Raw genomic sequence first — 14,084 nt, 5'->3', positions numbered from 1 at the left:
GTATATGCACTTTATATAGGATGGATGAGTTTATTGGAGGGATAGATGATGGTGAAGGAAGTGGCAATATAAACCACGATGATACTGTCGTTTTGGACTACAATAAAGGTAGAGCTCATATATGTTACTTTTTAATATTTAATTGGTATTATTCTTGTGATAATTATTTTTTTTACAGGGAGGATTGATGAAAAAGAACTTGATGATGAAGAACTAAAATTGGGAATTGAGGTCTTTTCTGAAGAAGAAGCTTATAATTTATGCAACATGTATGCTTTGAGGAAAGTTTTAGTATTCGTAAAAGCACTATTTGCAGAGATGCACAAAGGAATATAGGACAACGAGACTTTTTGTGCTCAAAACAAGGATTTCAACATGATGGGGACTTAGGTGAAGTGAAAAAATTAAGAAGATTAGCGACAGGGATAGGTTGTAAGGCTTTAATTTGATTCAGCATGAACAGTAACAGATGCTAAAATAGAGGAGAACAGAGTGCTACAGTACCAGTCAAATATAACCCAGTTTAAATTTTTGCGACCGTTAGCTTGCATGTGCCTAGGTTCACGTGAGCCAAAGTACCCACAAACCAAAAACACACCATTTTAATCTTTCTAGATATTGTTTAAAACGCATCGTTTTCATCCTTTCGAGTTAGACAATTTATTATCTTCTTCAATATATGAAATAGCTTGCTGACCAAGCAGAGTTTCTACTCTATTCCTTTGTGCACCTCTTCGAATACTGGCTTTATATATGAATGCTAAAACCTTTCCTTAAAGCATACATGTTACATAAATTATAAGCTTTTTCTTTGAAAAATACCTTAATTAATTCGCAATTTTAATTCCTCATCAATTTCTTTTTCATCAATTTTTCCTATAAAAATGATAAAAAGGAAATATATTTCATACAAAATTTTTAATATTTGAATTAATTACATAAATCACACATGACAAGAAAAAGAAAAAAGAAAATATATATATATATATATCACAAGAATGATATCAATTAAATATTAAAAAGTGACATATATGAGCTCTGCCTTTATTGTAGTCCAAAATGACATTATCATCTTGGTGTATATTGCGGCTTCCTTCACCATCATCTATCCCTCCAATAAACTCATCCATTTGTATAATTGGATGACAGTGTGAGATAGCTTTGGAAGAAACCCAAGGAGAAATGAAGAATGCAGACGCAGAAGAATAACTTCTCTTAGAGAAGCTAACCAAGCTGCAGAAAATTCGTATTTCGCCAAACCAAAAATGTTAATGCTCTTTCTGGCTTAAATGGCTTGCAAGATGATTTTCAAAGAAGAGCTGGACACTTTTACGCTAAAACATAGCTAACAATGGGTAAATGAATCCATGGAGTTGAAAATTAAAAAAAAAAAAAAATCACTCTACTATTATACAACCGTAAAACCAAATAAACCAAATGGAATGGGAATAGATACTCCTTTTCAGTTAATGGGTTTGGCCTTTGCCCCATTTCTCGTTTCAGCAACATTTTGGGAGAAGAAAACATATACAATTTGCCATTTTTTTAAGTACGCTTTTCATGAGCTAAACTTTATTCCATGGAAGAGAGACTTTAATTTGGAAGATAAAACGTCTTTCTTCTATAATGTGAAAAAAAACTTTTTAAAATTTTAATTTTTGAAAATAAAAAGGTAACATGTGGCAATACATGTGGCAAGTATTAAACAGATGGCAATAAATGTATTGAAGTTGCATAATATGACGTGGTACCACGGTGGTACTGAATATTTTCTCCAATGGGAGGTGTCCAATGCGTGCCAGATTAGTTTGCTAAAAATCAACGTCAACGTCATATACATGAAAGCATAAATGCATGTGAATGGTAGGATGATTAGGGAGTGAGTGGCTCTTTTATTTTTCATTCTGAAATGGATTTTTGATTTGTATGTAGAAAGACAATTATTAATAGATTTGTAATTAATTGATGGCTATGTGTGAAAATTCCAGTTTTCCTATAATTATTTTCCCACTGCAAGATAATGTTGAACTTGACTCCCCAGAAATTATGACTATACATAGTAAGATGGTTTATATCAAATGTACGAAGATTCTCTTTCTTTCTTTTTTTTTTTTTTGGTTGCATTTATGCCAGTAATAGTTTCGAATTGGTGTATTTTTCATTTAAAAGAATTGATTCCTGTTTTCATAAAATATAATTTTTACTGTTTTTTTCCTAACATTTTTTTTTCAGTTTTGACCATTTTTGCTTGCTTAATAACTAGCAAAAAAATAATATATTTTATTAACTTTGAGCACCATACTCTTTCATTTGATTAATTTCATTGAAAAAATAGTTTGATTAAGAATGGTTTTCTAAAATCTGGAATAAAGGAAAACACAGGACAGGATCAAGTCAAGCAGTCAAGGACATTGAGTAGTCAACCTTATGTAGCAAGGCCTCTTTGGAGATTAATTCCTCATATAGGCGTATCTCCAAATCAGCTGCAGACCATTGAACCATTATCTTGCTTGCTTGCTTATATTCCAAATACTATCAATACGATTCAATCCACCAGAAGTAATTAATTTGGTGTATAAGACATTGAACTTAAAGTAGTCTCTCATTTAATTTCATTTTATTATCTTTAGTATCTCTACTTGAGAAAAAAATTCATCCACCGCAATTTGCTCTCTCTTTATTATATGTTATGTCTTTCTTTTCTTTTTCTTTTTTTTTTCATAACAAATGACCACCAAAAAAAAAAAATTCTAAAATCTAATTCCCTCAAATCGAATAATCTTCGATTAATTCTAAATAATTCTTTCTCTTCTTTTAAAAAAAATAAAAATAAGCATACCTCGGCTGCCGCCTAAGCAGGCGAATTTATTTGAAGAAGGCTTGAAGCCACAGCGATTAGCATTGTTTTAGGCTAGGCATTCATCACACTCAGCTTTAATATTCCGGGTTTTGTTGAAAACTAGCCATCCTGTAAATGTTTTTTTGAAGAATAGCAAAATTTTTTTTTTTTTTAAAAAAAACTAGCCACCTTGGGACAAAAATACCCTTGACAATTTGAAAATTACGCAATATGTTTTTTTTTATCCTTTCCTTCTTCCTCTATACACCCGTTCATATTTTGTGCAATGGTTTCTCTAACAGGCCACAAACATTCTTTGCATCTCATCTCCTCTCACTCTCATTTTTTTGTATTTTCTCACATCTGAAACTAAACTCAGCTAAAATTTTTATCCTTTTTCTTATTAGATGAAACTAAGAAATTATGTGTTTTTTCTCTTTTATCTCTTTTTTCTTGTATTTTTTGTTAGTTTTGGAATTTTTAAGCTTTTTATTTAATATGGATATGCAAGAAATTAATTTATGAGCTATTATATGTGAGTTTAAAGATACTTAGGTGGCATATGGTTTGAAAATGGGGGAAAATTTGTGTAAAACTGAAAAATTGCGAAAATCAGTAAAAACGGAGGAAATTTGGTGAAAAAGATGAACTTCTGCCATTTTCCTCTAGTTTGTCAGTTTTCGCAAGTTTTTTGCTAATTTTCCACCAGTTTTCTGCTAGTTTTCCGCCAGTAGGAAAAAGCTATATTTGGCCCAAAAAAAAAAACAGAATCAACTTTTTTAATACAGTTAATATGTTTTTTTAGTATTATTCAAATTTTTATATATTTATTGATTTAGTTTAACGTTATTCATTTAATTTTGTAGTAAAATGAAAGATGATGATATTGTAATTGCAGTTTTATACAATGGAACATTGGTAAAAAATTATGGTGGTAATTGGGAATATCGAAATGGTAAAAAATATAATGGTTTCCGTCGGCAAGAGATGCACAAAATTAGAGTTAGAGGATGAAATTTTCAATTTCATTGAGATAGATCGAAATGAATATTTGCTAAAGTTAAAATGGATATATGAACGATGTGCATAAAAGTTGGATCCTACAAAAATATGTTGTGATAGGGATGTGAAGTGCTTTCTTCAAGAAATGAGGAATGGAGGGATGACAATGATGCGGTTTCCATTGTATATTGAGGTGATTTCGAAAGTTGAACATGTATCAAGAAATGTTCATCAAATAGCTTTTGCTTCGGATAGTGGGAGTAATCTTCATTCTTTTTCTTGTCCTCTAATTGGCATTCGTCTACCATAAGTTTTCGGTACTGAACCTATTCAGGCTACATCTCAGGAAATTATGGTTCAAGAAACTCAGTTTAAAGATCAAGTTGATGTTCGTGGGGCCTGGATATAATTTAACATCCACGAAGGAGTTGATGTTGGAGGTGACCTTGCTGAACAGTTTCCTAACGATGAAGAGTATAAGCAGCTGCATAATATTGATCATGATGAGAATTACAATGCAGCAGAGGATGATGTTGATCAAAATGATGTAAATTTTGATCATGAGAATGATAATGATATGCATCCTGAAATGAACAATGAAGGAGTTGATGATGTTAGAGTTCATCGTGCTACAAGTGACCACATATCATCGAGCAACAGAAGTGGTTCTATGGCCATATTTTCGTCAAAGTTCACTGGCTGTGAGAGCATAGTAGTTAAACAATTATTTCGCAACAAACGTGACTTATAGAATAAACTGAGTATCTATTGCATGCGTGAAAATAAGAAGTTCAAGGTGACACGGTTAACTACATAACAGTATGAGGTTGTATGCTTGAAAAATACTTGTAAATGGCGACTACATGCAACCACATTTAAAAATGGAGAAATATTTGTTATGAGAATTTTTGATAATGTACACAGTTTCTCGTTAGATATCGTGCATCGAGAACATAAGCAGGTCAGTAGTCGGGTTATTGGGCAATGTATCAAATCTAAATATGAAGGTATTGTACATGTTTACAAATCCAAAAAAATTCAACATGATTTTTTGCAGAAATATAGGGTGAATATAAGTTACAACAAAGCATGGAGAAGTAAAGAGTATGCACTTAACAGTGTTAGGGGATCTCCAAAGGAGAATTTTGCTAAGTTGCTTGCCTACTGTTATGAGTTTGTATATTTCTTTATGGCAATTGGAGCAAGCATTAGGGGATTTATATCCCACATAATACCCGTGTTGGCTATTGATGCGACAACATTGAAAGGGAAGGGTACATGTATATTGCATCAGGCATGGATGGTAATAAGTAAATATATCCTTTGGCTTTTGGCATTGGAGATGGAGAGAATGAGCAAGCATATACATGGTTTTTCCAAAACCTCAAGAATGCCATTGGAGATTTCTCGGATTTGGTGTTTGTGAGTGATAGACACCCCGCTATTCAAAGGGCATTATGCAAAGTTTTTCTCAATGCATACCATGCGCTGTGCACGTACCATATAAGCAGAAATATTAAAGCAAATGGACATGCAAAAGATGAAACAATAAAACAATGTTTCATGCTCACAGCTAGTGCATATTTGGTTGAAGATTTTGAGTTTTATATGGGGCAAATTGAGGCAAAAAACAGTAGGGCTGCCCAGTACATTTGATCATGTGACCCTACAAGGTGGGCACATTCTCTTTCCCCATGTAGAAGGTACACTATCATGACCACTAATATTGCAGAAAGCTTGAATGGTATTTTACTAGATGCTAGAGAGATGCCAATAGTAGCATTAATTGAGCACATACGGGATTTACTACAAATGTGGTTTTATGAGCGACGTACTGCAGGTGCAAAATTGATGAAGCCTGTGACTGACTATATGGAAGAGCAACTCAAACTACAAAATTTGGAGTCCATCGGACTACGTGTAAAAGCCATTAATATGCATGAATTTCTTGTCAAAGGTGGGAGTTTGAGGGGTACAGTTAATCTCCAATCAAAAACATGCTCATGCAACGTGTTCGATCTTGATCAATATCCTTGTGATCATTGTATTGCCACTTGCAGAGAACGCAAATTGCTCCTTATGGCATGTGTTCTCATTACTACACCGCGGATGCATATCGTGCAGCTTATGCTGAGTCCATTTACCCTGTGTTAGATGAAAATAGTGGCATGCCCCGGATGACAAGTAGGCGAGCAGGTAGGCCGAGGATACAATGCATACCATCCGAAGGTGAAGATGTTATTGGACGTAGATGTAGCCGATGCGGTGGTGTTAGACATTATAGGCAAAGATGTACGAATCCATTGTTTTATGCTTTGAATTAGAAAGTTTTAATTTAGTGTTATGGTTTAATATGTTTTGATAATTATTTCATATCTTTGATATTATATTTTCTATTCGATGGTGGAAGATTTATTTTTTTTAGAATTTAATCCCAAATAAAAAGAGGCTTTCTGGAGTTGATTTTAAATCTTTAGTTTACATCTTATTTTATGAAATGTCCAAATGATTTTGAAAAGAAAAACAAATATATATCATTTTTTTCTTTTCTTTAAAATGGTTATTGATTTTAAACGTCAGTACATTTTTTGTCAAATCTATCTTCATCTTATATAATATTTGTCTCCACTCTCAATTTTTTTACTCCACTATTAACTTAAATAATCTATTAGAAATTGATTTTCCAAGTGGAGGAAACTAGTTTTTGATAGGAGTAAAAATTATTCAACAATTTCCGCTTGGAGGAAATTTTTTCCAACAAGAGGAAAACGATTTCCGCTTGGAGAAAAAATTTTCCACCTCGCGGAAAATTATCCAGAAGCTTCAATTGATCTCCATATGGGATTTCTGACTAGAGGAAGATTTTTCCTCCATGAGGAAAAGTTTTTCACCTAGAGGAAATATTTTCCGACAAGTAGAAAAAGTTTTAGAATCTACAATTGAGCTCGTAAGATGTTTGTGCATGGAATTATAATAAATAAACATGGCACATTTTCTATAAGGTCAATTAGTTATCCTTACATCAATAACACATTGTTATCTTTGTTAAATGAACATTATAAGCCACCATTATCTTTACAATTAAAAGTCTAATATAATAAAGAATATGCATCTATAAACATGACAAAAGGAAAGAAAAATGCATCACCACCTAGCTCATATGCTTAGTTGTTTGTTGTAAGCCTCATGTGCATTAGTTGTTTGTTGTAAGCCTCATATGCATACTTCCTCCTAAAGAACTCTATGTCATCTTGTGGGAATGTCACTGGTAATCTAGCATGTAAAAACTCGATGGTCTTGAGTGTAAACATGCCACAGTCACCACTACAAAAAAAATAATTATTATAATGAGACAATAACATTATTAGAACCATATTCAATAGTTAATATTTATTCAACAAATATGTACGTATTAAGGGGCTTTACCCGTTACTTTGATGAGGGGAATTTTGTGCCCATTCACATGTAAACTCATCAACGGAGTCTACAAGATCCGTCCCCTGCTCATAAAGGATGCAGACCGCAGTAAATAAGGTAACATAGTGCATAATTTCTTGAAATACATTTCTCTCTTGTTTAGGTTGCCAGCCTTATCTGAGTCATATACAGTCATACGATGCTCTTTCAAGTCCACATGCCTTAGAAGCCAATGTATGTTGCGCTTGTTTAGTGGAATTAACAACTGTCAGTATATTACAGGATTTCAGTTAGCACAACAAATAAAGGAAGGCACATAAATAAATGAATAGTTAACATTACACAATTTGGACATGTATATTGTAGATGATTTACGCATTTCCATGGCTTCGACTCTTTCATTCGAATCCTCAATACATATTCTTACATTGCATATGAGAATTGAAAATTAGATGGATCGGCGAAGAACTTTCCATAACACTGCTCAATGTATACCTACAACAAAATAAATTATTAGTTACCTAAAGTCACAATAGCCACATATAGGACACCTGGCCTTTAAAACTTCTTTACTTACCAAAAATCCTCCATCTATCACCTCAAAACTATGATAAAAAAATTAAGGAATCGATTGGCACGTACACGAAATAAGTAAGGCAGGACTTTCATATGCTGCATTGAAAGACGAGTTAATTTTAAATTACATCCATGCAATTGAACGACAATCTATGGAATTTATCAAATTATAAAATAAAAATCTTGATCGGAAAATACTTACATCATGATTCAGCCACCTCTCACTGGTTATAAGCAACTGGTAAAAGTCTTTACCCGCAGACAAAATGTCCATATCAACATTTGCTACCCAACTGGACTTCATAAATTCTTCAAAATTGTTTACAAGTCGAGTGGGTACTGCTTTGTATGGGTTGAACTTTAAAGTAGAAGATGCACCGGTTAAAGTGCATTGTAGTTTTTTGCCCAAGCCTCCAACATTGTAAGGAGTCGATGGTTTAACACGAACATGAGCAGCAACTCCTGCAGTCGATGATGAAGGCTGGTCTATCGGCTTATCTCCCATTCACCGCCTCCTTCCTTTACCCTTACTTTCCACAAATGCCTGTTTTCATTTCTTACTTCTTCCACTACTTGTAAGTGGAACACCTTCATCTCTTTCACCATGACTTCCCTGTGGTGGCTTGTCTCAGACAGCAAGTGCAACACTGTATGGAGTATGGTCATGATGTACATCCCATGCAATTTTGCCAATATATGCACGCTCAAATTCAATTACATTCATTAAGCTATGAATGGGATACTGCAAAAGCCAAAAGGGATTATCATGAAGTGATTATTAAGTAATACTAATATTACTACAAATACTACAAAAGTCTATAAATAATATTACTAAGTTGGAATGTATCTTTATATATATATATATATATGTATATATAAGTGGAAGAACTCATATACTTACATCACGATGATCAAAGAGTTCAGTGGCCTTCTCAAATCTTGGCACTTATGAAATATGCCAATTGAGAATTCGAGGAAATGCCATGTCTGGCAACTTCTTTCCAAATGCTTGACCTAACGAAGGAATTGTCTCAAAACCCTATATCTATCAAACAATAAATTAATAATGAATAAGTAAAGAAATACACACCATAAATACAAGTGTAACAAACTTTAAATAATAGTGTAATAAACTTACCATGAAAGCCAAAGGAAACCCACAAACACTATAACTCTTTGACTTGTTTAAAGCCATGGACTCTTTATGCTCTAAAGCACTCTTCAACGATCTAATGGTGGTGGTGTATGACAAAGTACCCCATGGATAGTTATTGAAGTACTCTAAATCGTCCACCATCTCCAAGTGATTATGGGGTGCAGTGGCCATGCTTTCTTTGCCTAGAAGAACCGTCTCTAGAAAATATAATAAAGCCAACTTCAATCAATCATCATCGGCTTCATCATCGTCTTGAAACTGTGCAGTCATGAAAGCTTCAGTTATCTCCAAGTTAGTGACCTTTAGCTTTCCACCAAAATACGTATCACTAATACGTGTAGAGATGTTAACCCTCCTATTTGGTTTGTAACCAAACCGTAGACCTGTAATTATGGCGAAGTCTCTCCGCGCAAATCTAGCAACATGCCCTCCAAAATTGAATACCATAGAATCTTTGTCGTCGCAAACACACTACCTATACAACATGCTGTTGACGATGTGTCCACTAAATTGTATATCATTGGCCTTCAACAAGTGGCCAAAACAGCTATCCTCGAACTTCTTTATTTCAGATGGAGTTAGCTTGAACTTAATATCCGACATGGCTTTCTAGAAGTTCGATCTACAATTAACCTTTGCCCTAGATATCTCCAAGTTTTAAAACCTTCGTTGGTATTCTGAATCCATTTATCTGCAAATCAAATAAGAATAACAAATCATAACATAGGCTTGCTTATGAACAGCGAAATCAAAAGGACCAAAACATATTAAATAGTCAAAAATAAAAATCTAATGAAAATTCCGCCAAACAATTACAATTTGAAAGTTTAGAACAAAAAGATATTTATGCATCTATTGGAAACAATTTTCAAACCAGAGGAATCTGTTTTCCGACGAGAGAAAATTTTCTTTCTAACAGGAGGAAAATGCGTTCCGCGAGGAGGAAATTTCTTTCTGACACGAGGAAAACTCTTTCTGCTAGGAGGAATTTTTTTTGAAACAGGAGGAAACGTTTTTTCTGACACGAGGAATTTTTTTCCGCCTGCAGGCAAAATTTTCCACCTGGAGGAAAACATTTCCGCCTAGAGGAAGAAAATTTCCATCTGGAGGAAAAAATTTATGCCTAAAGGAAAAATTTTCCAGAACCTACAAATGACATATGCCTAAGGGGGTTTGTGCAAAATTAGAATGAAAATGGCTAAAGAAACTTTTCAAGCTAGTGCATATGTGGATTTAAAAATACAATATCTTCTATATATTAGTGTACATTATACATCAGGCAACAAACCAACCATGCGCATGTGACATTGCTTCCTAAGGATAACCTATGGTTCTAACACATATTAATCATTATGGTTTCACATTCAAACCTCCCATTAAATTCAAACAAAAACACAACTTCATAATAGTTTTAATTTCACATTTCACATTCTCACTATGCAACACAAACATTTCCGTCACACCAAATAACACAATATTATGTGCATTGCTTATAATGACAAAGGTTCAAAATTGAGCAATTCATCAAGAGATGACTTATCATCTCTAAAATAATCCATTATGGAAAATATTAACCATTCTGAAAAACCATTCAATACAACATAAATAAAGGTTCTCAGATTAGTTCGTTACTTTAAAGGGAAATTAATTTGCAACATTTTTTCTGTTTTGTTAAGAGAAGCAACTTACATTAATGGGGGACAAACCACCACCAATGCTTTTCTATCTATTTATATATATATATATATATATCTCTTTTCTAGCTCTGTAAGTGTGTGTGTGTAGTTTTCTCAGTAAACACTTGTAACTCTAATGATCGCAAATTTTGTGCTTCAGTTTTCTACTTAGTCTATCACTTGCTCCTCCAATGCTGAAAAATATATAAAATCAATATTAGTAACAAAAAAAAGATTGACAGTGTTTCAAAATTAATAATAACAACGAGTATATTGTTTTCATTTCAGTAATGTTCATTTATTAAAATCCTCCAATACAAATAATAACAAAATGAAGAAAGAAAAAACCCCATGCACACATGTGGATGGAACAAATTGCTTATACCAAAATGTAAACAACTTAAGGGTAACATACGTTTGAGCAAAATGCAGAGAAAAAACAGAGTAAATGTCACATAAATCTAACAATCTATCTATACAGCATATCATGCTATAACAAGCTTAGTAAATATTGGCACAATCAGAAATACATGCTAAAGCTACATCTTATGTAGAAACCATACATATTGCAATTTCTCAAGTCATAAACCGCACGAACAAATAAGTTATGGTTAAGACAATCACTTAACATTCTTCAAATGCCAATCAAGTATGCTTTACCATTTTCATGGTCTTCTTTCTAGTCTAAATAACTAAGGCTTAACTGGGAAGTTTAATTAATTCAGTAATAACACTATAACATCAGTAGAAGTATTCAAGCTTAAAGGAAGAGATATGTTTCAAAGCACTATACGAATTAATCATAAAACTTAAGAACATGACTCCTATTATAAGTGTCTTTAGCATCAAAGTCCTTTCAAAGAACAATAAACATGCTGAAAATGTTGATGAGTTAAAAGTAAACTCAGACAACTACCATCATGGACTACGTTGCTTGATCCAAATTACACATCAGGTTATTCGAAAACGTTTCTTTGTCAAAAACATAATTTATTAATAACCTCGCATCCCTTAAAAAAAAAATTCCTAAACTAACATCATTTCTTAAGAAACGCATACGATGACAAACAAACAAGTACTAAAACAGTTTTTTTTTTTTTTTTCAAAAAAGACAAAAAAAGGAGAAAAGAAGAAAGAAAATTCTGATAGAACCTCAAATACAAATATCCAATATAACTTGGCCAAGTCAACCATTTGGAAGGCCAACACATATACACAAACATTCTCTTCAGTAGGAACCAAACGTTTAAATTAATAGTTCAATAGCTTTTCCTTTTATTTTTTGTAAATTTTAGAACAGCATATTACTAGTTTGCTCCGCTTCTGCTTCTGATCCAGAAGCAGTAAGAGTATAAGAGATAAGCATCATAAAAATATTAATTGGCATCAGTGTGCCTACCTTTTTAGTCAAGTCAAGTGCACCACTTATAATTGTTGTCTCATCATGTGTAAGTTCACCTCCCTTGCCAGCCAGCCTATATACAAGAACAAAAGGATGTTATAATAAGTACTAACCAACAAAGATTATGGTTATACTTCAACTTATAGATGCAGTTGGATGGTTTTATCAAATATGCAAATAAATACTGAAGAGCTTCACTTTACCTCCTCGCTATGGATGGAGACAATGGCTTTCAACTGAGCTCTCCTAAATAATGTTTCATTATGTCCCAGTACCCAGTCCAATATCTGGAATGCATATTCTTAATGTTAAGAACTATATACAAGTCAATGCAATCTGAAAAAAACTTATTGTTTAAGCATACAGGTTCAAATTTACTGTATATACAAGTCAATGCACTAAAAAAATTTAAATAAATAAAATCAATAAGAATATGGAGAGGCATAAGCTTTAAGTTCAAGCTTTGTTGCCTTTTGTCTTCTGTTAAACAAATCATCCAGCACCTTTTCCTAACCCCATTCTTTTTCTACATAAGAATTTCAACCACACCAGCTCATGGACTCACAAAAATTGTAACATACAAATTTTAACTATTTGAGTTGTTACTTTATCAATTGAAATGCCCTAACTGGACAGGGAGTCAATAATTAAATTTTTTTCATTTTCACAGCCAATAACATTATCAAACATTGAAGGATAGAATCCAACCACCACCCTCAATTCAAGGAAGCAATATAACAGACTAAAAGCACACTTTGAATTAATATCACAATTTACAATGACAATTTCAAAGAAAAACAATTACACACCCCAGTAGAATGCAACAAGTAGCGAAAGAAAATTGTAATGTGCTATAATCTAGTTTTGCTAATTGCAATCAAAATTTCCCAACATTGTTCTTGTTCTTTTCACTTGAATTAAAAAACAGATATTATACCATTTTTTATGATTTATTATACTACAGAACAATAGTCCTTAGCCCAAACCCATTATCATTGGCAAGTCCATCATTAGTTCTAAATATGTCGTACCTTACTAAGCCTTCCACTATCAAAATTGTTAAAATTCCTGTTTCTGTTCTTCGTAAATAAGCAATTAAATGCAAACCAACCAATTCAATATACGAATAAAGCGTTACATTTATATCAATATGATGCTTTCTCATTACTCAAAAATAAATAGGAAGTTATATGTACTATTGTAGCTACCTAAAAGAAGCTTTCTTTTCTTTTTATTTATATGAGAAAAAAAAAACAGAGCATTAATTAACAATTTTGTTCTTCGAAAGCAAAAGAATTTACTTTTTTTTTTTCATCTTGAAATGTAAATCATAATTTCTAGTGAAGCACTTCCAAAGTAATATAACATAAAAAAAAAAAGGCCCTTCGATCAAAATCTTAAAAAAAAATAAAAAAATAAAAAAAATAAAAAAACTAGAATTGAGAAATTGTCAAAAGAGATAGAAAAGGGAATGACAGAAAAACAAAGGTTGATAATTGAATGGTTTAGGATGCTTCGCGGGGGTTGCTTTACGATGACGGACGATCGCGTGTAGGGGGTTCACTGTACAAGGCCCCTGTAGAGGAAAAAATTATCCCAACGAATAGAAGATGCTTCGCTCTGCACATTCATGTTTTCATAACGAAGCCATCGAAGGCTTTTCAGAAATTTAGATTTGGCCGTATAAGGATTGAATTGTATCCAAGGAACAGGGGGCTACAAAATTGGTGGCTGGCATGGACATGACCTGCGGCTGCGGCAACGAATACGGAGGTCGAGGTACAGCAATCGATGACTATGATGGTGTGTCTCTCCTCTGCCTTTGGGTGGTGACAGCGATCAAGCTTTTCAAAAGGGAGAGTGAAAGTAGAGAAAAAAAACCCTAGAGAAAAAGGGAAAAACCAAGCTTTTCGAAAGGGAGAGTGAAAGTAGAGGGAAAAAAAACCCTAGAAGAAAGGGGAAAAACCAAGCTTTTCGAAAGGGAGAGTGAAAGTAGAGAAAAAAAAACCCTAGAGA

This window comes from Ziziphus jujuba, chromosome 4, assembly GCF_031755915.1.
Source record: "Ziziphus jujuba cultivar Dongzao chromosome 4, ASM3175591v1".
In the NCBI taxonomy this organism is placed as follows: domain Eukaryota; kingdom Viridiplantae; phylum Streptophyta; class Magnoliopsida; order Rosales; family Rhamnaceae; genus Ziziphus; species Ziziphus jujuba.
Note: the sequence above shows the minus strand (reverse complement) of the source record.